Here is a 25718-nt window from a genome sequence, read left to right as displayed (position 1 = left end):
TTCAAGAAACCAGCTAGTTTCCCTACTGTGATTCTGCAAAATGTCTTCATGTTTATGGCTGAGGCGTGAGAGTGGTGGGCAGCGGCTAAATTTTTATGGCTACTATAAAAAGGCAGTTAGGATGGTACCTTACGGTGTACTTTTTAGCTCTTTGGTAGGGAATTTTTTGTACTAGGGCCCAAGAATTAGGAAGAAGTGAGCTTATCCTGCTACTGTGTACCCCCAAAGTATGATTACTGCTGGTGGGACAAGGGATGCTTCTGGGTAAACCTGGCAGTTTTTGTTTTGATCATTATGGATTTATTTTAATATGGATTGGAAAATGTGTCTAGTAATGCTTTTGCATTTATGGTGGGGATATAAAATTTCCTATCTAGGTAAAGGTAGTTAGGTTAAATAAAAAATAAAGAGACTCAAGGAGAATATTAAGTGAATGGCAGTGTGAGTGCTCTAAGGATATGGCAAAGTCTTGGTGCAAGTTTACCAAAAGTTTGGGGTACCATGTGGATTGCCTACCCAACAGCCATTCCTAACCCCCACTCTTTTACTGGCAGAGGCCACTTCTCCTGCTAAAAGCTGAAGATGCCTGATACTTGTTTTCCCAGGCTCCCTTGTAGCTAGTGTAGCACGTGACCCAATTCTGCTCAGTGGGAACTGCAGGGAAGTCTGGGCAGGGCTTCTAGGAAGACTTTCCTTTCTGATAAAGGAAGACACTCCTTACTTTGTTCTGTTGGACATTTTTGTGGGAGGATATAATGCACAGAATTGTGGCAACTGTTTGAGTCAATGAGGGAGACACGGCTGACATCCTGAGCATGGCAGGGTGGAAGAGTTGAAGGGATCTGGGTCATCGATGACATTGGTGAGCTGCTGAGCCAACGCTGAGTTCTCTTATGCCCAGACTCTGTATGTGAGATAAGAAGCACCTCTTATTGGTAAAGTCTCATTGTTTGCGTTATTCTTTTCCATGGAGCTGAAACTGTCCTGGACCTTCCACCATGCACACTCTTCCATTGGCCCAGTCATGAACTGCGTTCAGCGTACCCTCTGTGTAGCTGTCACCCCTGGTTCTCTTATTTTGTTCCTGCTTTAGTTCACCTTCCTGGAATTTTCCCCATTGGCTTTGTCTCCCACTGGTCCTGTCCTGGTCCCTTAGACTTGACATCTGACCTGAGGTTGCGTGAAGTGGGTGGTGATAACTACCTCTGTTATTGCATATGTTCTTGCTGGCCTTCTATAAGTGGTCATCTGCCATTTGGCTGCAAATCAGGGGCATACCACGCACACTCTAGAGCTAATACTGAAGTTGCTTTCCTTGGAGACTGTGGTACTTGGGTTTAAAAACTCCAGGCATCAGAGAACAACCAAAGCCTTCACAGGCTTCTTTGCAGAGACAAAGATGGGACCATTCTTCATGTTCTCTCAGATCACACTCCCTGACCCTTTTAGTGCAATTCCATCTCTTGTCCCCAGGAAAGCAGGCAGGGAAGATTGGGGGGACAGCATGGCTCCATTATGCAAGCTCTGAATGTTCATGCAGACCAAGGCTTGGTACTCAAAGAGCAGCCAAGAGGATGGTGTTTCCCATATCCTGTCTTTATGCATTGACTTTTTATGTTGCCTAAGATAGAAAGAGCTCAAACTGTTTTATGTGAAAAGGGAAATTTTGGTCCCTGAAACTGAAAAGCTCCAAGGGTAGACTGGCTTCAGACACAGTGAATCAAGGGGCCGAAATGAGGTCTTCAGGAATCTCTTTCTCCATGTCTTGGCCCAGCCTTCCTCTGTCCTGGTTTGTTTCAAGAAGATTTTTCTCCTAACGACAGCATGATGGCTGTGGTACCTTTAGTCATAATGTCTTGTCAGTGCTGCAGTTCCAGTGACAAGAGCTAAAGTCTCATTGGACCCTGGGTCATATGTAACCAGAGGATGGTTATGCTAATTGGCAGGCCTGGTTATGTGCTTACTCCTGGCGAGAAGGGCCGGTGTGCCTACCCCATGATTTGAGAGTGGGGGAGAGGTGGTCCCTCAGAGGAGAACTAGAGAAGCAGTATTGTGTACTGGTTAAAATCGTAGGCTGTGGATGGAGCCTAGACATGTGTAACCTTGGGCAGAGTACTTAACTCCCTTGTGCTTTATATTCCTCAGCTGAAAATGAATAAAACCCTACCATCTAACTTTGCTACGAGTATCCAGTGTATACATATAAGACAGTGTCTGGTACGTATGTGAAGATGATAATGACAGTGCTGATGAATTACAGTGAATACATGCTGGGCAGACAGCAAGGACAGATGTCTACCAAATATGTCTGAAGAATGAATGGGTCCTCTGCCTGCCACCTGGCAGTTGTCCTTCCTAGGAGTGTGTAGGCGCCATAAGTTGTAGGAGACCCTGCTCTTTGTGAATGGAGCCGTGCAGCCGTTCATTGCCTTGGGCACGGGGAGAGCAGGCAGTACTGCCTGCAGCCAGCATGCATAGGATTTGGCAGCCTACCTGAAATGATTCTATCTCTGGACACAGTTCCAAGAAGGCCGGTTGGCACTGAGGATGATGAATTGGTCCAGACTCCTGAACTGACTTGACTTGGTTCATTGACCTTTTTCTGTCCATGGGTGGAGACGTGATTAGAGATCTGGCCACACCTACTTGCCAACCTGGCCAGGCTCTCTGAGGTATGGAGGAGTGCCTTCCTCCTCTGTGACCTCGCAGGAGCTGGCATGCAGCAGGCTCATGGAGTAGAAAAGCACAGTCTCCATCCATGAACAAGGAATGTGCTAGGTTTTGTCCTCTACGTTCTGCTATTCCAAGTCCAGTCTGAGTCAGGGAATATTCTGGATATTGGTAGATCTTTGTGTGGTTGGCATCCTCCTAGGTCTCTATCATGGCATATTAGGCTACCTGAGGGAATTTTATGAATCAGGCTTTGTCCCAGTGAACCCAGCTACTGACCCAACCATTCAGTGCCCATGGGAACAGGCAATACATATGGGCACCCACCACTGGGGGACCTCAAAACACAGCAGAGTTCCTGCGTGGTACTTCTGGTCATCTGTAGGCATCCTCCTGGTTCTTGGTCTCATCTGCTTGGAAACGCTCAATCCTGCTGTCTCTTTGACCTCTCAGGGAGACCAAGTCTCTGGTATTACCGTAAGCATTACATATGGACATTACAGTTACCCAGCACTTAGAATACTGACCACATACACAGTGTCCTGAGAGATCTTCTCAGAACAAGAAAGAGAGGACTTGTCTCTGAGGGCTGGGACTAGGATGAGTCAAGTGAGGTACTTGTCTTGGGCACAAAAATTAAGGGATTCTCGCTTGTGTCTGTGGATGTCTGGTGGCTGGTTGATCTAGGATGGCCCCATTCACGTGACTGTCAGTGAGCCGGTTGGTGGCCTGGGTGCCTTGGCTCTCCTCCACATGGCCTCTCATCCTCCAGCTGGCTAGCTCTGCCTTGTTCACATGAGGTTTCAGGGTTCCAAGAGTCCCAGTGCATCAGTGCTTTTTCAGCCTGTGCATCATGTTTGATAATGTACCACTGGATCAAGTAGTCTCATGGTCAAGCCCAAATTCAAGTGGTAAAGAAATAGACTTCACTCTTCATTGAGGGGAAAGAATCTCTGGTCAAACTACTGAAGGTCCTGTTGATCCAGGGGACCACTGTGGAACAGAATCCCTGGAGGCCATCACACTGGACTTCAGAAAAGACCTGTGGGTCTCACTGTAGTTCAGAGTCACAGATGACCTCAGTAGGAGAACAGACCTCATTTATTGCCTGCCCCAGGTCCCTGGCTGCCTTAGTGCCCTCCAGCTACAAATGGGACTTGGGCAATTTAAGGATCATGCCCAGAGACAATGGTGGTTAAGAGTGTGGATTCTGAAGTCAGTCATACCTGAGTTCAGGTCCTGACTCTGCCAGTTACTCATGAGGTGACCTTGGGTGTGTCATTTTCCTTCTCTGTGGCTCAGTTTCCTTATCCGTAAACTGGGATATTAGTACCAACCACATAGATTTGTTGTAATAAGTTTTAAGAAATCCTTAAAATGAATAAGAGTTAACTACAACCACAACAAAAGGATTAACAGCAAATGGATTAAAGAGTCATTGCATGAAAGTGTTAAGCACAAGTGTCCTTGTAAGCCCCTGGTGCAGGTAGCTGAGGGCATTTCCATTGCTCTACTTACCTCCCTAGTCAGGGATATACTGATAATTCTGTCCATGCCTCCACCCAGATCATTCCCTTAGGATGTAATGACTGTTTCCATTTCCATTACTTTACACAAAACCTCAAATTCTATGGTGCAATGCTGAGAAAAGAACCTAGACTTTGGAGCCAGAAAAAACTCAGTGTCAAAATCCAGTGCTGACACTTACAGCTCCATTGATCTTGGTAAAATAATTTCAGCTCTGTGACCCTTAGTTTATATCTTTAAAATGGGGAAAATAGTACGTATGTCATAGTTTTTTTTTGGTGAGCATTCAATGAGAGTCTGCTTGAACCACGTCCAGAATAGTGTCTGGCACAAAGAAGGCACTCAGTAAATGGTTTCTAAATTATTATTAATCCTTGGAGGAGTCTCTCCTACTCAATAAGGGATGCAGGACCTGCCATGGAATAATAGGTAATAATAATAGCTGACTTTGTTGAGCAGAGGCTCTGTGCCAGGCAGTACAAAAGTACGAAAGGACTCTTGAGCTGGTTTGTCTGAAGATAATGTCGTCAACATTTTATGGTTTTAGAAATAATAATTTCTTATCATGCATATCAAGGTACTGAATAAAACTCACTCTTATGCCCTGTGCCCTCCTGATTCCATCACTAAATCAGTCAGTGAAAGACACTGGCAGTAATGTTGAGTGTATTCTTTTGTGTTTCTTAATCAAGTCTTATTTTATGAAGAGATATATTAAAAATGATAAATCATGTGTTAGATGTTGAAGATTTAATAAAAGGGAAATAAAAGAAAATTTTAAAAGAATGTTAGATTTATACATTAAAAAGAATATGCATATAAATGCTAATGGGCTTGAAAATCTGGTTGCAATGGATGATTTTCTAGGAAATTTAAAATTGGCAATTTTGTCTCGGGAAGAAATTGAAAACCATAACAGGAGAATAATCAAGAGAGAAATGAGAACATTGCCCAAGAAGCTTTTCTTCTCCCAGAGCTCCAGAATAATAGGCTTCATGGGTAAATTATTTTAAACTTTAGAAGAATGAAGGATTTCTCTTCATTTTATTTTATTTTATCTTGATTTTTCATAAGAAAAGCCCAAGAAGCTTTTCTTCTCCCAGAGCTCCAGAATAATAGGCTTCATGGGTAAATGATTTTAAACTTTAGAAGAGTATGAAGGATTTCTCTTCATTTTATTTTATTTTATTTTCATAACAGTGAGTCTTAAAATATCTTTGTTTCTTTATTTTTGACATGCTTTCCTTTTTTTATTGAAGTATATTTTGATGTACAATATTATGTAAGTTACAGGTATACAACATAGTGCTTCACAATTTTAAAGGTTATGCTCCATTTATAGTTATTATAAAATATTGACTATATTCCCCTTGTTGTACAATATATCCTTGTGGCTTATTTCATACCTAATCTGTTCATTTTAAATTGTATCAAATTACAGAGAAAAAGTAAACCTTCACAATTTTAAAAATTGAAAATGAAATAAATCCAACTCAAATCAGCACTAGGAAAAGAGATCAGCTCATGGGAAGGACATTGGGAAGGAGTAAGAGCTTCAGGGACAAGGACCTCAGACACTGGAACTGAGGATCCAATACTTGCAAGATGTTTTCTCATTATCAGCTGTATCAGTTAGCTTTGCTGTGTAACAAACCATTCCAAAATTTAGTGGCTTCAAACAATAATCATTTATTATTTTTCATGATTCTGTGGGCTGCTTTGGTCATTCTTCTGATCTGGGTCTATTCAGCTGATCACTGCTGAGCTCTCTCATGTGTTTGGTCAGCTAGTGACTTGGCTGGTGCAGGATCACCTTGGATAGCTTCAGGAACATGACTGACACTTGGCAGCCTGTTGTCTGGTACACTTCATTCCTCCTCCACGTGGTCTCTTTTCCTCCCAGTAGGCAGGTTTAGGCTCTTTCACACACTGGTCTCAGGGTTCCAAGCACAGCAAGAGAGGGAAATCCCCAAAGCACAGGTGTTTTTCAAGCTTTTATTTGTGTCACAGTGGTTATGGCCAAGAACAGACTCAGAGGTGGAGAAATAGACTTCACCTCTGGATAGGAGGGCCTGCAAAGTCGCACTGCAGAGGTGCGTACAGGAAGGGGAGATTTGTGGCCATTCTGTAGTCTACCACACTGGCCCTTGCCTGCTCTGCCAGCTGTCTCATTTGTCCTTCCAGATCCTTTTTGCTTTCTCCCTGGGAGACTGACCTGTAAGGGCTGCATCCGTTGGGGTTCCCTTACCCTCTGGCTCAAGGGGAGGGACTGATAGGAGATTGGAGGGTGAGCCCAGGGTATTTATCATGAGGTCTTCTTCGCTTTACTCTTTGAAGGTCGCTGCTCCTCTAAAGGCAGTCATCTCTACACAATTCTCCCCTTTTGGGTTCCAGGAACTACTCTCTTCGCTTGTCCCTTTGCTCTTAATTGCCCCCAGTTACTACACTCTCCCTCATGGTTTCTCAACACCATGCCCACACCTTTCTAAATAGTCCTTTCAGGAAACCTGCCTTAAACTTTCTAATTTCAATATGCCATTTGTTTCCTGCTGGGACCCTGACTGATTTGTCCTTGCCTCATTTGTGCCTACTGTAGACAGGACATGTCTGTAAATATGTCTGTCAGCCTGGTTGTAGTTGACCCCAGGGAAAGATGGAAACCCTAGAGGAGGAAGTGGCCTTCTTTCTTCCTGCATTCCTAATCAGTCTCAGGAAAGGGTTCTGATTGGTTGGTCCTCAGTTGTTAAGGGAATGAACTCTTTACAGTTTATCAAGCCTGGATCACGTGGCATCCCTATGGCTCAGAGAGCAATGTATGTTATAAGAAGAGGGGATGGGAAACTTTGAGGAGCTGACAGAATCAGTAGCTGCCACAGTTTGTTATTATAAGCTACCTTCACCATGGTAACCAGCATAACCCAATAAAGTTGGCATAAAAAACTAAACTAGGGACTTCCCTGGTGGTCCAGTGGGTAAGCTTCTGTGCTCCCAATGCAGGGGGCCCAGGTTTGATCCCTGGTCGGGGAACTAGATCCCACATGCTGCAACTAAACATGCCGCAACGAAGATCCTGCGTGCGGCCACTAAGACCCAGCACAGCCTAATTAATTAATTAATTAAAACTGAACTATAGTAAACTTAGAGTCTAAATTTTTTTTTTTTTGCGGTACGCAAGCATGTGGGATCTTCTTGGACCGGGGCACGAACCCGCGTCCCCTGCGTCGGCATGCAGACTCTCAATCACTGCGCCACCAGGGAAGCCCTAGAGACTAAATTTAAAGATCCTAAATAAAATATTTAATACTATTTAATTCTTGGCATAGACATATTGGTTCAGATAGACTTCTTTTAGTGTGAAAGAAGCAATCTAGAGATAAAAATAACAAAGAACATTTTGGTCAATATAACAAAATATAAAGACAAAGATAAAAATTAGCCAGCAAGGAACTATGAAATCTAGAAAGTATACATTTCAGTTTATTTCAGTTACCTAACCCAATGTAAATGGATTGAAATTCTCTACTAAAAGGAAAAGACTTATCAGACTGGATAAATGTATAATTCTAGGCATTGTACAAGAGAAACTTATTAGGTTAAAAATAAAAGAGGCAGGGCTTCCCTGGTGGCGCAGTGGTTGAGAGTCCGCCTGCCGATGCAGGGGACACAGGTTCGTGCCCCGGTCCAGGAAGATCCCACATGCCGCGGAGTGGCTGGGCCCGTGAGCCATGGCCGCTGAGCCTGTGCGTCTGGAGCCTGTGCTCCGTAATGGGAGAGGCCACAACAGTGAGAGGCCCGCGTACCGCAAAAAAGAAAATAAATAAAAGAGGCAAAGATATACCCCCAAAACACACATGCATATAAAACAGGGCCTTAATAACAATATCAAAAGAAATAGGACTCAAAGTAAAAAGCATAAACAGGAGGAAGAGGGGAAAAGATTAGACTTAATTTACACACTCACCAGTGTGTGTAAATTAGTCTAATCTTTCTCCAGAGAATATTACCAATATGTATCAAAAGTGTTAATGACCTTTTTGGCTTAAGAATTTTTACTAAGGAATTATTTAAGAATATGTGTATATATTTAGCTAAATTGATATTCATTGTTTCAGTATTTAATACTAGTGAAAAATTGGAAACAACCTGAATGACTGCCAGTTAGGGTTTTTGTAAGTAAAACATATCCATGTGATGGGATGCTGTACAGTGATTAAAATGTCACAATGTCTGGGATAACGGAAATGTCCTATGTCTTGATTGGGATGGTGCCTAGCCAGGTGCACACATTTTTCAAAACTCATGAAACTGTATGCTTAAAATCTGTACATTACTGTATGTCAATTATACTTGAATAAAAAGTCACAGTGATTAAAATGTTCTTGACATGGGACTATATAGTCATTATGAATGAAGAAAGCAGACAACAGAGGACATGTATGGTATGATATATCGACAGATATACAAAAAACACACACATGTAGAAAAACACAAGACCACATTTCCTAAACACATTTTGGTGGCCACTTGTCAGTTCTGCTCAATGTTTTATTCCAGATTGCTGCCTGCAGAACTCTGAAGGTCACTTTGGGAACTTCTGTAACTGTTTTCTGCAATACAGTCTTGTTTTTGGTGCCACTTCACCTCCAGCATGGACTCAGCCTTCCCGCTTAATTTGGTTAAAATCAAACCTGAGTGAAGGCTTGGGTATAACTGTAAGCAATTATAGTTGCTTCTAGATGTGGTTACTCTTTTTTTTTGGCCACAAAGCATGCGGGATCTTAGTTCCCCAACCAGAGATAGAACCCGCACCCCCTGCAGTGGAAGTGCAGAGTCTTAACCATTGGGCCGCCAGGGAAGTCCCTAGATGTGGTTACTCTTAATATATTCCATCAGCTGGGAACCAGCTTAGTCCTCCAAATGGGAATCTTCAGGTGTTCTTGGTAAGATTCTGGCCCCTGTTGGCAAGTTCACCTTTGGCCCCAGAGGAGGGAAGTCCTAGCTCTGCCAATCCAGGCCCCACCCATTTCCTGCCTGAGCACTAGTGGCAGTAGGACATCCCTATCATCAGAGAAAGGGCCCCCCTCCTCTTACATGGCATTGTCTGGTCTCCTTGGCTCAGAAAAAGCAACATAACAGTCAACTGATCTCTTTTCAAAGCCTGGGTTGTTTAGTCTTTCATAACCCCAAGCGGGGACACCCCACAGTTCAGTTCTGATGATGCTCCAAGACTGTCTGGCTCCTTCCAGGAGATGAAGCAACAGTTAAGGTTGAATATCCCTCTTGGCATCATGGTAAGATCTCATCATCACCTGAGGGTAAAACTCTCAAGGATAAATAATATTAGGGGCAAATCAGCCTAAACAGTACAGATACACACACACACACACGCACACACGCACGCGCACGCACACGCACACAGTCTCTCTCATTTATCTATTACCTATCTAAATCTGGCAGTGCGTCAGGACTATGATTTACTACTAAACACTGCAGTCTATAACTTCTACATTCACAACAAAAGTGCTCAAGAACCAGGTGTATGTTCCAAAGGGCAAAAGGACGCCTTACAAGGGGGCTGGACGCCCTCTGAGGGTTGGCCTGGATAGCTCAGAGGCTAGGCTGTCATTAAACATTTAAAGAGCTACTGTATAGATTTTTGGGTAGCTTCAAAGGACAGAATCAGGACTGAGGACCATCTGTGCAGGCTAAGGAAGAACAGCCCAAACTGACCGCCTGGTTCCTGTATACGGATATTAGCTCCCCTCCCAGTAGAGCAAAGACCGGCTGTCACGGATGCTATAGAGGTGACATCTGTGGTAGGTGTGGGTTTCCTCCCAAGTTGGTTATTCTTTTACTAATTAGTGTTTGGTTGCATGCAACAGAAACCACCTTGAGTTAGCTTGTTATAAAGAAATTTATTGAAAAGGGTATACTTTAGAGAATTGGAAGAAACCTTCCCAAACAACCAGACCAGTTGTATTTGATTTTGGTTCTTGTGTTGTTTTGGCCCTAAATTCAAATTCCGGAAGGAGGGACATTATGTGGTGAAGCTTAAGTTACCTAACCAGCCCTTGGTTGGGACTTGAAAGTGTTCCCTCTTTAGGGAACTAAATACAGTGGGGGTGGGATGGCTTTTTGATGGAGAACGGAGGCTCTGCTAACCCCAAAAGGAGGCAGAGATATTTGCAGATCAAAACAACACATGTCCACTACCATTTCTAAATGCTACTTTGCAGAGTACAGACAGGTTGAATGCTTAAAGATTATTTGGATAGCCTGTTAAGAACAGACCTCACCTGAAGAGCTACAGACAAGGGTCTGGGGGTATTTTGAAGTCCTTCAGGTAATTCTGCAGGGGAGCCAAGTTTGGAAACCAACAAAAGGTCCTATAGTAGGGTGGTTCTGAAACCAGAATGGTGGGGTTTGAATTCCAGGTTTGCCACTAACTAGCTGAATAATCTTGGGCGAGTTACCCAACCTCTCTGCCTCAGTTTCCTCTTCTGTAAGAAGAGGATAAAATGGCACCCTCCTAACAGGGTTCAGGTGAGGATTAAATGAGTTAATCCATGTTAAGGGCTTCTTGCTGTGCCTGGCACATAGTAAGTGCTAATTAATATTGTTACCACCAGTGGTTCTTCCGAATCTTAGACGGTGAGTTTCAAAAGTCTAGCCTTATTTTTGGCATGGCATGCTTCCATCTTGCTTGTCACAAAATGGAAATACAAAGGCACCTCCCATGGGCTGGTCGGGGCAAAAGTCTAATAAAAATAATGGTAATGTGGTAAAATGCAATTCTTTGACTGTGAAATGAACTCCACTGCATTCTCCTGCTCCCATTTGCCATGTGCCACTGATGGCATCCACAGTGCAGAATGAACATGTAAAGGTCAGAATGAATTGCTTCTCAACGGCCCTCTGTCCCTCACTGTCACAAAGACACAGAGCTTCATGCTGTGGAGGAAGAAGCAAATCCACAGTGTGTAGCATCTGGGGAATGGAAACCAACTGTTTCTCCTGTGCACAAAGAGGACAGGTGGTGGGACTAAATGAGGTGGGGATGTCCTGTCTTATGAGTTATTTTGGCTTCTCCTGGTTGTGGGGTGGGACCAGCCTCAGAGCCTGATAAAGGGAATTTCCCAGAAGACCTCAGCCTGTGGAGGCTGCAGACTTGGGGGAAATAGAGAAATCAAAGGCAGATGACCCTGGAGAGAGGCAGCCTGGAGGGATGTGAAAGGAGCTGGTCCTGGAGTCAGAAGGCCCGTCCTCCCCCAACTTCAGTGGTCTGGGATTCTAGGATGTCCAAGTATTTTACTTAAATAATAATATCTAAGAACCAGCATTCATAGATATGATTCTGTTTTAAGCACTTTACATGTAATATCTCTTTATTCTTCATTACACTCTATGAGGTGATTACCGTTGTTATCAATCTCATTTTACAGATAAGGAAACTGAGGCTCTCAGAGACTGAGGGACCTGCCCAGGGCTCCATGACCAGTGAGTGGTTGAGCCAGGATTCACACCCAGGCACTCTGGCCCGGGTCTGTGCGCTTATCCAGCACCCCAAACTGCTTTGTTACTTCAACCCTGTTCACCTGGAAAATCTAACTGAAGCAGATAACCCTTTTCTCTGAGAACTGCCTTCCCAGATCTGTGCTCCCAGAGGCTGTCTGAACCCATGGCCTCGGTTCCGCTGGGTCCGGATACATGTGGACATCTGCCCCAAACTGGACCAATCAGACTCCCTCGTCTAAGAATTTAGAATTTGGGTTCAAAGGTGCTGCCTTTAGTCTGGGCTGGTCATACAGTTTTTGAAAACCATTTATTATACATGAAAAGTATCCATCTTGATGAATTCTCACACAGCGAACATTTCTCTGTAACCAGAAGCCCTTCTATACTCCCTTGTAATCCCTACACCTCCAAACCCTTTCATCAAGGTAACAACTACCCAGGCCAACAGCCATTTGCTTGCTTGCTTTATTTTATTGAACTATTTTATTTTATTTTGGAAAGAACACTTAACATGAGATCTACCCTCTTAATACACTTTTAAGGGTATGATACAGTATTGTTGATTGTAGATGCAGTGTTGTACAGATCTCTAGAGCTCACTCATTCTTTTTTTTTTTTTTTTTTTTTTTTAATGTTTCTTTTGGCTGCGCTGCACGGCATGTAGGATCTTAGTTCCCGACCAGGGATTGAACCTGCACCCCCTGCAGTGGAAGTGTGGAGTCTTAAGTGCTGGACCACCAAGGAAGTCCCTAGAGCTTACTCATCTTGAAACTGAACTTTATGCCCTTTGATTAGTAACTCCCCATTCCCCTCCTCACCCCAGCTTTTAGCACCCATCATTCCACTCTTTGATTCTATGATATGACTATGACTGGAATTATGCAATATTTGTCTTTCTGTGTCTGGCTTATTTCATCCCATGTTGCAGAATTTCTTTCTTTATTAAGCCTGAATAATAGTCCATTGTATGTATATACCACGTTTTCTTTATCCATTCCTCTGCTGGTGGACATTGAGGTTGTTTCCTCACCATTGTGAATAATGCTGCAGTGAACATAGGAGTGCTAAAGTCTCTCAAAGATCCTAATTTCAATTATTTTGGATAAATACCCAGAAGCGGAATTGCTGGATCATATAGTAGTTCTATTTTTTACTTTTTGAGGAACCTCCAAATGGTCTAAGGACTTGGGTAGACATTCATCCGAAGACATACAAGTGGGCAACATGTGTATGAAAAAATGCTCAGTAATATCAGAAAATGCAAATCAAACCCACAGTGAGACCTCACACCTGGCAGGCTGGCTATTATCAAAACAAAGTCCAGTGACAACAAATGTTGGTGAGGATGTAGAGAAGCCCTTGCTCACCCTTGGTGGGAATGCAAAATAGTGCAGCCACTATAGAAAAGAGAGTGCCTGCTTTGAACGCTATGCAAATGGAATTGTACAGGAGACCCTCCCTAGTGTCTGGCTGCTTTCCTCAATGTTTTGTTTGTGGCCACCTGACTTTGAAAGGATGCATGGTATTCCATTTATCAGGAGGTCTGACTTCAAAGCCAGCCAGGACCAGGCAGTAAATGAGTGCTAACAGGGAGCATCCATGTGGGGTGTGTGCACGCTGTCCGAAAGGGGCAGCCATTACTCAGCTTTCTATTTAAAAAAATCTCCTGTCCTTTAAAGGACCAAGATCCAGATTTTCCAATTTTTCGGGAGATGCCTGAATCCCCCAAATGTGGATGCTGACAAATAATTCGAGAATTACATATGTGGTATATTTAAAAAATATTTTTGCACTGGATTCATTCTGGGTACCACCAGTTTATAACCTCTGTAGGTGGGAAGTGTCAGTGGAAGGTCGTGTCTCCGCCCCGTGCTCTCACCCCCCCTGCCGCCCCGGCCAATGAAGGGAGAGGGAAAATACAGATTTAGTCAAATCAGCCTTCTTTGGGGAGTATGGAGGGAGCAACAGTCCAAGGCAGGGAGCTTCAAAAGTATGCAGAGGGCCCTTTTCCCTGGCCATGTGGTTGAGCTGTAAATTGACAGGGGCAGACCCCTGATTAGGAAGCAGCTGCTGCAGCGCCCCCTACTGTCCTTGCACTCTCTGTGTCTAGTGGGAACTGCAGGGGGTCCGGTAGTCGCTTGCTTCACCTGCAGTCTTCAACGGGGTCATTCATTATTCCACATGTTTTTCAAGTGCCTGCTGCTGCCAGGGACAGCAAGGTGAGGATTCAACTCGACTTTTCTATGTTTGCTCAGTTGCCCCCCACCCCCCATCAGACCTTGCCATTCTTCATTCTTTTAAATAAGGAGAACCAGGCCAGGCTGCCCTTCTCTCAATTCAAGTCGCACCTTTGCTATATATTGAAAAACATTTCAAGAGGTTTTGTCACTTACTTGGCACCTTTCCCTGATTTCTGGGCTGAAATAGGTTCTCCTATTTTTAAACAATTCCTTCTGGTACTTTCAGTGGTAGTTTGGAGGTGAGGGCAGAGTGAAATGTTCAGGCTCAGGTGCCTGGTCTTGCTTGTTGATTAAAAGTATGGACTCTGGAGCCGGCCTGCCTGGGTTCAAATCTTGGTTCTGCTACTTACTGGCTGCGTGACTTTGGATAAGTCAGTTAACCTCTCTGTGCCCCAGTTTCTTCATTTTCAAGATGAGGATGATACTCTACCTACTTTCTAGGGATGTTGTATGAAATAAGCTAGTTTATGCAAAGACCTTAAAGCAGTGTCTTGGGCTTCCCTGGTGGCGCAGTGGTTGAGAGTCCGCCTGCCGATGCAGGGGACACGGGTTCATGCCCTGATCCGGGAAGATCCCACATGCCGTGGAGTGCCTGGGCCCGTGAGCCATGGCCGCTGAGCCTGCGCGTCTGCAACGGGAGAGGCCGCAACAGTGAGAGGCCTGCGTACCGCAAAACAAAAACAAAAACAAAAACAGTGTCTTGCGTGTTATGTGTTTGCTTGGCTCAGAATCTTGGACGTGTTATTGCCTTCAAACTCAGCCTTTAGGTTCTGGCTCTGCTCCTTAATTCTGCATCTCAGGCTTTCCTCGAGCAACTGTCTGTCTTTGATCCTCTTTACCCCTTAACTGTGAATCTCCAAAATTCTACTGAGCACGGGTCAATTCTTGGGACCTCTCCTGTGTTCCCAGACTTTCCCCACCTTAATATTCTGTCCATTGCCAACTCCTGTTGTACCTCCTAAATAATTATAGCTAACATTTACAGGTGTACCTTGGAGATATTGTAGGTTAGGTTCCAGACCACTGCAATAATGCGAATATCACACGGATTTTTTTTTTAAGATTTATTATTTATTTATTTTTGGCTGTGTTGGGTCTTAGTTGTGGCACGCAGGATCTTCGTTGAGGCATGCAGTCTCTTTGTTGTGGTGCGCGGGCTTCTCTCTAGTTGTGGCATGCAGGTTTTCTCTTCTCTAGTTGTGGTGCGCAGGCTCCAGGGCGCGTGGGCTCTGTAGTTTGCGGCACACGGCCTCTCTTGTTGAGGCGCGCAGGCTCAGTAGTTGTGGCACACGGGCTTAGTTGCATCGCGGCACGTGGGATCTTAGTTCCCTGACCAGGGATCGAACCTGCATCCCCTGCACTGGAAGGCGGATTCTTTACCACTGGACCACCAGGGAAGTCCCCACATGGATTTTTTGATTTCCCACTGAATATAGAAATTATGTCCACACTATACTGTATTCTATTAAGTATGCAGTAGCATTACGTCTAAAAAACAATGTACATATCTTAATTTTAGAATATGTTATTGCTAAAAAATGCTAGCTATCATGTGAGCCTTCAGTGAGTCATAATCTTTTTGTTGGTGGAGGGTTTGAAATATCTCAAGAATTACCAAAATGTGACATAAAGACAGGAAGTGAGCAAATGCTGTTGGAAAAATGGCATGGATAGACTTGGTTGACACAGAGTTGCCACAAACCTTCGATTTGTAAGAAACTCAATACTTTTTTGGTGTAATGAAGCGAAGCGCAATAAAACGGTGTGTGCCTGCACTAGCACCTATCATATGTCAGGTTCTGTTCTAAGTGATTTACATACACTAACTCATTGAGTCCTCACCCCATGAGAAAGATACTATTTGTATGCCCATTGTATAGAGGAGGACCCTGAGGCAGAGAAGTCTTCTGACTTGCCAGGTCACATGACGAATAAGCAGATCTGAACATGGATTTGAACTTGGTCTGGCTCTAGAGCCTGCTCTTCAAAATGATACGCGCGACCCAGTTCTCTCCATCCCCACAGCCAGGACCTTAGTCCAGGCTCCACCCACCCTCCCTGGACCAGTAAGTAGTATCTTGTTCTGATTCCCTGATTCCTCTCTGTCTCATCAGCCTGTCATTTCCGTATTGCTGTGGAGTCATTTTCCCAAAGACCAGATGTGATCTTGTCATCATCCTTGCTGAAAACACGTCAGTGGCTTCCCATTGTTTTTGAGGCAAAGTTGATTCTCTGATGTGACCTATTAACAGGGTCCTCATACATCTTCCTTTGTCAAGCTTACTCATAAACACACCTGCTTATTCTGTTGCATTGGAATCTCAAAGGATCTGTGGCCCCTGCCATTCCCGCCATTCTCACAAGAGTCCCCTTTGGAAGACAAATGATATGGCCGCCCTACTCATAGGTCCTGCATATGCTGTGGCCCCATCCGTCCCTCCAGCCTCTTCCTGACCCCTCACTCCTCACCCCTGAGCTTCCTTCCTTCAGTCTCTTGTCCTCCCTAACAGCTGTCCCACCACTAGGCATTTGCCTTGCTCTTCCCTCTACCAGCTACTTCTTGTCTCTTCTTGCCCTTGCACTCAGTGGGTCTCAGGCCTGGTTGCATGTTTGAATCATCCGCAGAGCTTTAGAACCGAATACTGGTGCCTGGGCCCATTGCAGACAAATGAAGTTAGAATCTCCGTTGATTCAAAGCCTCCCAGTTGATTTTAATGTATGTTAAGGTTAAAAACCCTGGTTGACTTGTACTCATCCTCTAGGCCACAGCTCACCTCCTCAGGGAAGCCCTCCCTGACCTCCCTGACCAGGTCTGTTCCTCCTATTTTGCACTCTTATAGCCCCACATACCTCTCCTTGCTGTCACACATCATAGGGTCACTTAACATTTATTTATGGGATGACAGAGAGCCTAGAATCTGGGTCCAAGTCACCAGCTGTGTGACCCTCAACAAGTTACTTAACTTCTCTGTGCCTCAGTTTTCTCCCCTGTAAAATGAGGATGATAAACCTATTGTACAAGGTCAGTGAGGGTCAAATGAGTTAATTATATGTAAAGCTCTTAGAAGAGTGCCTGGCATATGTTAGCTGTTACAGTCAGTCCCCTACATATGAACCTTCAAGTTGTGAACTGTCAAAGATTCGAATGTGCGTTCGCATGTCGAATCACTTAGTTAGTTCACGTGTCTGGCATACACTGTCACGTGTGTGCATCCTCTACAAGTGGTTGTGCTTTTGTGTGCTTTACCGTACAGTACTCTACAGAGGACAGTAGTACACTATCTTTATTTCAAGCCCAGGATGTCCGGAAGCAAGCGTAAAAGCAGCAGTGGTGTAGCTGGTACTGCTAAGAAACGCCAAGCGCCAAGAAAGGACGAAAAGAGACAAGAGGAAGAAGAAGTAACTGAAGAACCGAAGAGATTCACGATGCAGAGAATGGCAAGGGGATTTTCTTTATTTGAGGAGGCACTGTTAGTTTTTGAGGCACAGGACCCAGACGTAGAACGGTACACGAAGGTTGCAGCAGCCGTTCAGCGTGCAATCCAGTGCTACTGTATCATCTATGATGAGAAAAAAGGAGCTGCTACCCAGACATCACTGGATTGTTTTTTCAAGAGGGTAGATAGAATTGAATCCAGCAAGGAAGCAGAACCTGTGCCATCAACGTCAGGCGTGAGTGACATTGCAGCTTGCCCTCCATCTCCTATTGCTGAGGATCCTTCAGCTCTTCCATCTCCCACCTCCTCTCCCTCCTCCAGTCAGTAACTCTTCTTGCCTGTTCACTCAGTGCCAGCCCCGGTACGCCAGCTGTTGCACTGCACTGCTGTACTTTTCAAGGGACTGCACTGTAAGATTAAAAATGCTTTCTTTAGTTTTTGTTTGTTTTTAATGTATTATTTGTGTGACAAGTATTATAAACCTATTACAGTACAGTACTATACAGCCGATTGTGTTAGTTGGGTACCTAGGCTAACTTTGTTGGACATACGAACAAATTGCACTTAACGAATGCGCTCTCGGAATGGAACTCGTTCATATGTTGGGGACTTAACTGTACTGTAATAATGATAGTAATAATAGTAATAGTAATAGTAATAATTATCATCCCCCATTGGAATCTAGAAACCCCTGAAGGTGGGGATAGGATCAGAACCTACGTGGGCTTGTGGTTTCCCAGGTGCCGATGGTGGCCTGACAGGCATTCGCTTCAGCAGTGTTCTGCGTGTCCTTCTACATAAGGGCCCTTTCTGCTCTTCTGAAATGCAGGCTTGGGAGTGCCGAGGGCTTCTGTGGCAGAGGGAGCAGTCAGGAAGCTGAGCACGGTGCTCTGAGCCCAGGAATCAAGCTGACAGCATCTTTGCGAGTTAAATAGCCCCGTGTCCTGGTCCTGCCTTTGGTCGACCTGCACTCACCGGGGGGAGGAGGTGCCCCTCCTTCTGTTGGCTGATGGCACTGTTGGGGGAGGAGGGGCAGTGAGGGGAGAGGATGGGTATGTGTGTTTTGTGGCTGATGGAGGGTTTATTTATAAAGCAACGGTGTGATCCGTGGCAGTGTGTCTGTTCCCTCAGAGACTGCTGTACATTCTGAGCAGTGAATTCACAGGAAGAGGCGGGACAGAGCTGTGTGAACAGCCAGGATGGAAGAGGGTGTCAGAGCTTGAAAGGCCTCTGGGGAATACCCAGCTTAATCCCCTTATTTTCTGCAGGGGGAACTGAGACCAGAGCATGGAAGTGACTTGGCCAAGATCATAGGTGTAGTTTTTATTTTAAGCTAACATCGATCAAGTGCGTACTACCTGCCAGTCCCTGTGCTAAACACAATATAAAAATGATTTCATGAACCTTCACAAATCTAGAAAGCAGAAACATTTATTTATTTATTATTCCACACGCACAGTGTTTACTAAGTACCAGGCACCGTGCTGAGCTCTTTACAAATATTAACTCATTAAAATCTCATAATCCTATGAGATTTTGTGTCAGGCAGCTGTTAAAGTTTTAAGTAATTCACTCCCCATAACAATCCCAGGAAATAACTATCGTTATTGTCCCTGATTAACGGACGAGGAAACTGAAGTGTGTAAATGGTGGAGCTGGCTTTAATCCAGGCAACCTGACATGGAGCCTCACCTCTTGTCTTATTTTATTTTTTTAGTTTTTTGGCTGCGCCGCACAGGTGCAGGATCTCAGTTCCCTGACCAGGGATCGAACCCATGCTCCCTGCAGTAGAAGCGTGGAGTCTTAACCACTGGACCCCCAGGGACATCCCTGGAGCCTCACCTTTTAAATACCCCACTAAACCTCCTCTTCATGGTGAACTGCACCCTATACCAGGCTGAGGGTCACCCGACCAGGTCTAGGCCTCACCTGCTGGAAGGGATGTGGCTTCTCATCCCCTGCCAACTCAGACACCAAACTAGAGCTGAATCTGCATGTCTAATGCCTGACGCCTTGAAGCCACTTAGAGTTGGGGCTAGCTTGTCCACACACACAACCTTCCAGAAGAAGGAAGACAGCCCCTGTTTGCTGGGAGAATGAGGACTCCCACTTTTACCTGAGGCTGGGTCTACACTTCTCCCTGAGGCTCCATGAATGCACACAGTTGCTGTTTCCTATGGTCTCCCTCTGTTATACTAGTCGGTGGGTTATACTAGTTGGAGTGGGGATCTGGCAGGAGTTACGAACTCAGATGCCTGCAGGGACCCGCCAGTTGCAAGTGGGCTGGGTGGGGACCATTGTCCCCCACCCAAAGGGTGTGGCCAGGACTCGGCTCCAGCCCAGGGCTGCCCTCAGGAGACCTGGCCCAGTGTTGCCAGCTCTGAGCTCTTTGCCAACGTTCTGTGTAAATCTGAGGGATACAATACCCCTGTAAAATTGTGGCTCCATGGCTGTGAGTCCCACCCCGATGCCTGGAAGTACCTCTCTGCAACAGATTTGCATGTATGCCCTGGAGGATGGCATAAGAACCAGGTTAAAAACCGCTGACTTAGCTAATGAATTGAAATCACTCGTCTAAATACCATATAAATCCTGGAAAGGAGAAGACCAGCTTAACATTAGTGACAACCAAGAAGAGTTTAGGGGGTAGAAAACACAACACTTTTCAGGAAGCACATAAAGGAAGGCTCAAATTACATGTGACTTCCTTCCCCCCTTTCTCTTTCTCTCTCCATCCCCCCACCCCACCCCTTTAACTGAGCTTCAGCTCCCAGCCACTGCACTGTTCCTTGTTCTAAATTCTGATTGGCCTAGTTCTTCCTTCATAAATTGCACGTCACTGACCAGACCTTGGTCCATTCAGCACTGGCTGGAAGCATGAGGTCAGATGCTCTACTGCCCACTGAGCTGGTGCTGTAGGTGGGAATTTTTGTAGAAGGGGCAATAAGCAGGGTTGACAAAGATTGGCATTTCCAATACAATCTGGAAGAATATGTGGGTGGGAATAACCAAGAAAATTTTGAAAGTGGATGGTGATGCTGGGGTAGGGGTGGGTGGGTATACAATGCATGTTTTTAGGTACTAAGATAGCATAAACCTATGGTATATTAAAATAGTATGTTACTGAGGCACATCTCTTAGTTAAGACAGATCAGTGGAGCATAAGAGGAAACTTTAAAACGAACAAAGGATACAAGAGAAATTAGAGTATGATAAAAGAGGCATTTAAAATCAGCACAAGAAGATGCATTCCATACATTTATTGTTGCAACTTGCTAAACAGTAAGAAAAAATAAAGGCCTTTCTTCAAGACGCTCCTGCTCAAATGAATTCCAAGGGAAATAATGATTTCAATGTAGAAAGTGAAACTGTAAGAGAATGAAGAAAATACTGGGAAGGACTTTCTAAATATAGCAGCAGGGACAGAGACCATAAGGAAAAGGGAGAAATTGCACTTTATTTAAACACACGCAAACAAATACACTTTCAGTGTTAGATGTTGAAAGAAAGAACATCAACAAAATTGAAAGGCAAATGAGGGCTTCCTTGGTGGCGCAGTGGTTGAGAGTCCGCCTGCCGATGCAGGGGACACGGGTTCGTGCCCCGGTCCGGGAGGATCCCACATGCCGCGGAGCGGCTGGGCCCGTGAGCCATGGCCGCTGAGGCTGCGTGTCTGGAGCCTGTGCTCCGCAGCGGGAGAGGCCACAGCAGTGAGAGGCCCGTGTGCCGCAAAAAAAAAAAAAAAAAAAAAAAAAGGCAAATGAAAAACTGGGAAAATATTTACTGTATAGATCATAGATAAGTGGTTAATATTCTTTTTAAAATTGTATAGGAAACATGTTACAAATAATTTAGAAAGAAACCAACTTGAATTTAAACATGGACAAAGAATATGGACAGAAAATTAACAATAACAGTGAACATTTAAAAATATTTACTTCCACCAGTGACTATTAGGCAGCTTTCATGCAGTAGTGCATTGAACCCTCCCATCAAGTTAGGAATTAGATATTATTATTATCCCATTTTTAGATGAAGAAACTAAGACTTAAAAGGGTTAAGTAATTGGCCTCAGAGTCCAAAAGCTATTGTAATAACTGTGAGAGCTGGGCCTTAAGTTTGAACGTGGCTATTAATGAACCCCTAATACAGACATTGACTCCAGTACAGATTGTAACCCAGGAAATCATATTTAAAATTCTACCAAAGTTGGGCTTCCCTGGTGGCGCAGTGGTTGAGAATCTGCCTGCCAATTCAGGGGACACGGGTTCGAGCCCTGGTCTGGGAAGATCCCACATGCCGCGGAGCAAGTAGGCCCGTGAGCCACAACTACTGAGCCTGCGCGTCTGGAGCCTGTGCTCCGCAACAAGAGAGGCTGCGATAGTGAGAAGCCCGCGCACCGTGATGAAGAGTGGCCCCCGCTTGCCGCAACTAGGGAAAGCCCTCGCACAGAAACGAAGACCCAACACAGCCAAACATAAAAATAAATTAATTAATTAATAAAAAAAAATTCTACCGAAGTTGACACAACAGAAGCTTGTCCTTAAATGGAACAATTACTTATTTGTCCAAGGGGCGGGGGTAGTAGCAGGCATGGTGTATCAAACCATTCCTCAGGCACCCGAGCATCTGCACAGCGTTATCAGTACTATTCACTCCCTTCTCCGGCAACATAATGAAAGATCTTCACCAAATTATAGTGTCCCCCTTTCAACTGTGTAATTACAGCTTCTAACATTCTACACATTTCGTGTTCACAGAATCTCAGTCCACATCATCCCGATTAAGGTTTCCTTGCCTCTTTGTCTCTCGGGAATTCTTGGCGTTCTGTTTGCAGTCTGGGGCATGGTGGTGCTGTCGGGTTACCCAGTGTGCTGGTACGTGTTGTGGGAGTTTCGTGGTACCCAGATAAACACGAAAATATTCTACTTTCATCAAAACTTTACAGGGGTATATATGGAGAAGTCGTACTCCCTTGTACTTTGTTCCCTCCTGCCTTCCTAGAGAAACACTTTTATTACCTTCTCTTGCAGCCTCTCCTTCTAGCATTTGTTTATGCAGGTGTGAGTAATTTAGAGTATACTTCTTATCCCGCCTTAGTTTCTCACCCAGAAGGTAGTATGCGACACACACTCTTCTGCGTCTTGGGTTTGGCTTTTTTCCTTTTTCGATTTCACTTAAAAATAAACCCTTAAGATTTTTCCATATTAGTGCAGAGAACTCTTCATTTTTATACCTGAATAGTAGACCATTGTGTAACTGCACTATGATTTATTTAAGCACCTCCCTACCTATGACACTTGGCTCATTTAAAGTCTTTTGCTATTATAAATGATGCTGCAGTGAACAACCGTGTACGTATATAATTTCCTATGTATGTGGGTTTATCTCCAGGATCAGTTCGCAGAAGTGGAACGACTGGGTCAGAAGGGGAGAAGCATTTGGAATTTTGATAGACGTGCCCAGTTGCCCCCAAGGGTAATACCAGTCGGCCGACCTACGAGGCATATGTGTATCTGTGTTCCCACAGCTTGTTAATGGAGACCGTTGGGATGAACATCTTAAAATTTTATTTTAAGAGTTGTCTATTTCATTTTTAAGGTGTATTAGAAAAAACATAACTTGCACGTCAATCCCACAAGTTCACACTCTTAGAGAGTTTTATTTTAAAATAGGTTTAAGTAAAAGTGGCAAGCCGAGTTAAAGAAAAGCACCAAGTAATAAATAATATTATAGGTAGTATGTAGATGTGCAAAAATATGACAACTCAAGACTGAAGTTTGGGAAGTGTTACCATGATTATATTTTGTCAAATCAGGAGCCTGTACTTCCTGTGTACAGGGCACTGTGCTGGGAGCTTTAACCATCACAACGGATCTATGAGGTGGGTACTGTTTTCATCTCCATTTTATGGACAAGGAACCAGAGACTCAGAGTGGTTAAGTCACTTGCCTGAGGCCACACAGTTAACTCCAGAACCCGTGTTTGTAAACTTCCTCCTGTTCTGACAGTATTTTCAAACGAGATCTCCAGGTTCGCCTTGCTGTCGACCTGCCAGGAAGCATACCTTCCAGACTTTTGTAGTCGGTAAAGGGCCAGGGATGACACAGTCTGAATTTACAGGTTGCTCTGACTTCCTACTCTGACTGATGCTGTTGGTGTGGGCTTTCATGACCTTGGTGTTTCAACACAGCTTCTGTATTCCTGCAGCTTTGCCTCAGCTCAGCCGGATTTCTGCCCACCTGTGCACAAAGCCACACAGCCCATTCAGGTGGAGAAAGGCTATTTTAGGTTTTGATTTAGAGGTTTAAAGTTTTTTGTTTTTTTTTTTTGGTTTCTCATCTCTGCTTCCCTCCTCCTTAGCTGCATGTACCTGGAGTCAGGTGAGGAACTGAAGATGCTGAGCTGGGTTCGGCCTGTCCTTTGGTCCTGGGGAGTATCTGTTCACAGTGAAGACTCTGGTTTGGGGGTGGGGGTGGGGAGCTCCGAGTAACCTGACTCTAGCTGGTGCTGCATTTGTGTGGGATGAAGGGTGTCATTATCTATAACCCCCTGTTGGGTGGGAGACCCTCTGGGAAGGCTGAGGAGCAGGGAGGCAGCCAGGTGACACTTGGGCGTCCCCACTCTGTTGCCTGCATCTTTGGAGCCTGACAAATTTGATTCCACTTCTGTCTCTCCCACTTCCTTACTTTGTGACCTTGGACAAGTTACTTCTCTAAGCCTCAGTTTAGTCATCTGGAATACCAGGATAATAACTCCTCCCTCATTGGCCATTATGAAGCTTTAATGATGTTATATGGAACCCTTAGCACAGTGCTTGGCAGAGAGTCTGCTGAATTCATGGTGGCAGTAAGAGTCACAGTAGTTGATTATCATTTTGTTGTTGTTATTTGGCAATCCCTTGGATCAAAATCAGAAGTGGAAGAAAACTTGGAATCCAAGTTTGCCTAGTACAAAGCATGATGGAGCTCAACCCCATGAAACAGTGGGTAGAAGAATCATGCCAGGACCCTGTGGGAACCTGGTTCCTAAGGGTGGGAGAGATGACCAGGGACACTGGAAATCAAGTGATGATGCTGGGGTAGGGATATGACAGTTTCTAACCCATTTCTTTTTTTTTAGTTTTTTTTTTAATTTTTATTTTTTTTTATACAGCAGGTTCTTATTAGTCATCAATTTTTTTTTTTTTTTTTTTTTTTTTTTTTCGGTACGCGGACCTCTCACTGTCGTGGCCTCTTCCGTTGCGGAGCACAGGCTCCAGACGCGCAGGCTCAGCGGCCATGGCGCACGGGCCCAGCCGCTCTGCGGCATGTGGGACCTTCCTGGACTGGGGCACGAACCCGAGTCCCCTGCATCGGCAGGCGGGCACTCAATCACTGCGCCACCAGGGAAGCCAAGTCATCAATTTTATACACATCAGTGTATACAGGTCAATCCCAATCGCCTAATTCATCACACCACCATCCCCACCCCCCCGCGGCTTTCCCACCTTGGTGTCCATACGTCTGTTCTCTACATCTGTGTCTCAACTTCTGCCCTGCAAACCGGTTCATCTGTACCATTTTTCTAGGTTCCACATACATGCGTTAATATACAATATTTGTTTTTCTCTTTATGACTTACTTCACTCTGTATGACAGTCTCTAGATCCATCCACTTCTCAACAAATGACCCAATTTCGCTCCTTTTTATGGCTGAGTAATATTCCATCGTATATATGTACCACAACTTCTTTATCCATTCGTCTGTCGATGGGCATTTAGGTTGCTTCCATGACCTGGCTATTGTAAATAGTGCTGCACTGAACATTGGGGTGCGTGTGTCTTTTTGAATTATGGTTTTCTCTGGGTATATGACCAGTACTGGGATTGCTGGGTCATAGGGTAATTCTATTTTTAGCTTTTTAAGGAACCTCCATACTGTTCTCCATAGTGGCTGTATCAATTTACATTCCCACCAACAGTGCAAGAGGGTTCCCTTTTCTCCACACCCTCTCCAGCATTTGTTGTTTGTAGATTTTCTGATGATGCCCATTCTGACTGGTGTGAGGTGATACCTCATTGTAGTTTTGATTTGCATTTCTCTAATAATTAGTGATGTTGAGCAGCTTTTCACGTGCTTCTTGGCCATCTGTACTTCTTTGGAGAAATGTCTATTTAGGTCTTCTGTCCATTTTTGGATTGGGTTGTTTGTTTCTTTAATATTGAGTTGCATGAGCTGTTTATATATTTTGGAGATTAATCCTTTGTCTATTGATTCGTTTGCAAATATTTTCTCCCATTCTGAGGGTTGTCTTTTCGTCTTGTTTATGGTTTCCTTTGCTGTGCAA

The 25718-nt window shown here is 44.5% G+C and overlaps 1 protein-coding gene across 3 annotated transcripts in view; it reads left to right on the top strand.

Annotated features, from left to right (window-relative positions):
• PRKCB (protein kinase C beta) overlaps positions 1-25718 on the top strand; it is a 312172-nt gene that overhangs the window by 131234 nt on the left and 155220 nt on the right. The window lies entirely within an intron of this gene.

This window comes from Delphinapterus leucas, chromosome 15, assembly GCF_059928025.1.
Source record: "Delphinapterus leucas isolate spDelLeu-1000000601 "Yukka" chromosome 15, BTC_Dleu_Yukka2, whole genome shotgun sequence".
NCBI classification, from domain to species: Eukaryota; Metazoa; Chordata; class Mammalia; order Artiodactyla; family Monodontidae; genus Delphinapterus; species Delphinapterus leucas.
Note: the sequence above shows the minus strand (reverse complement) of the source record. Positions and strands in the feature narration are given on the sequence as shown.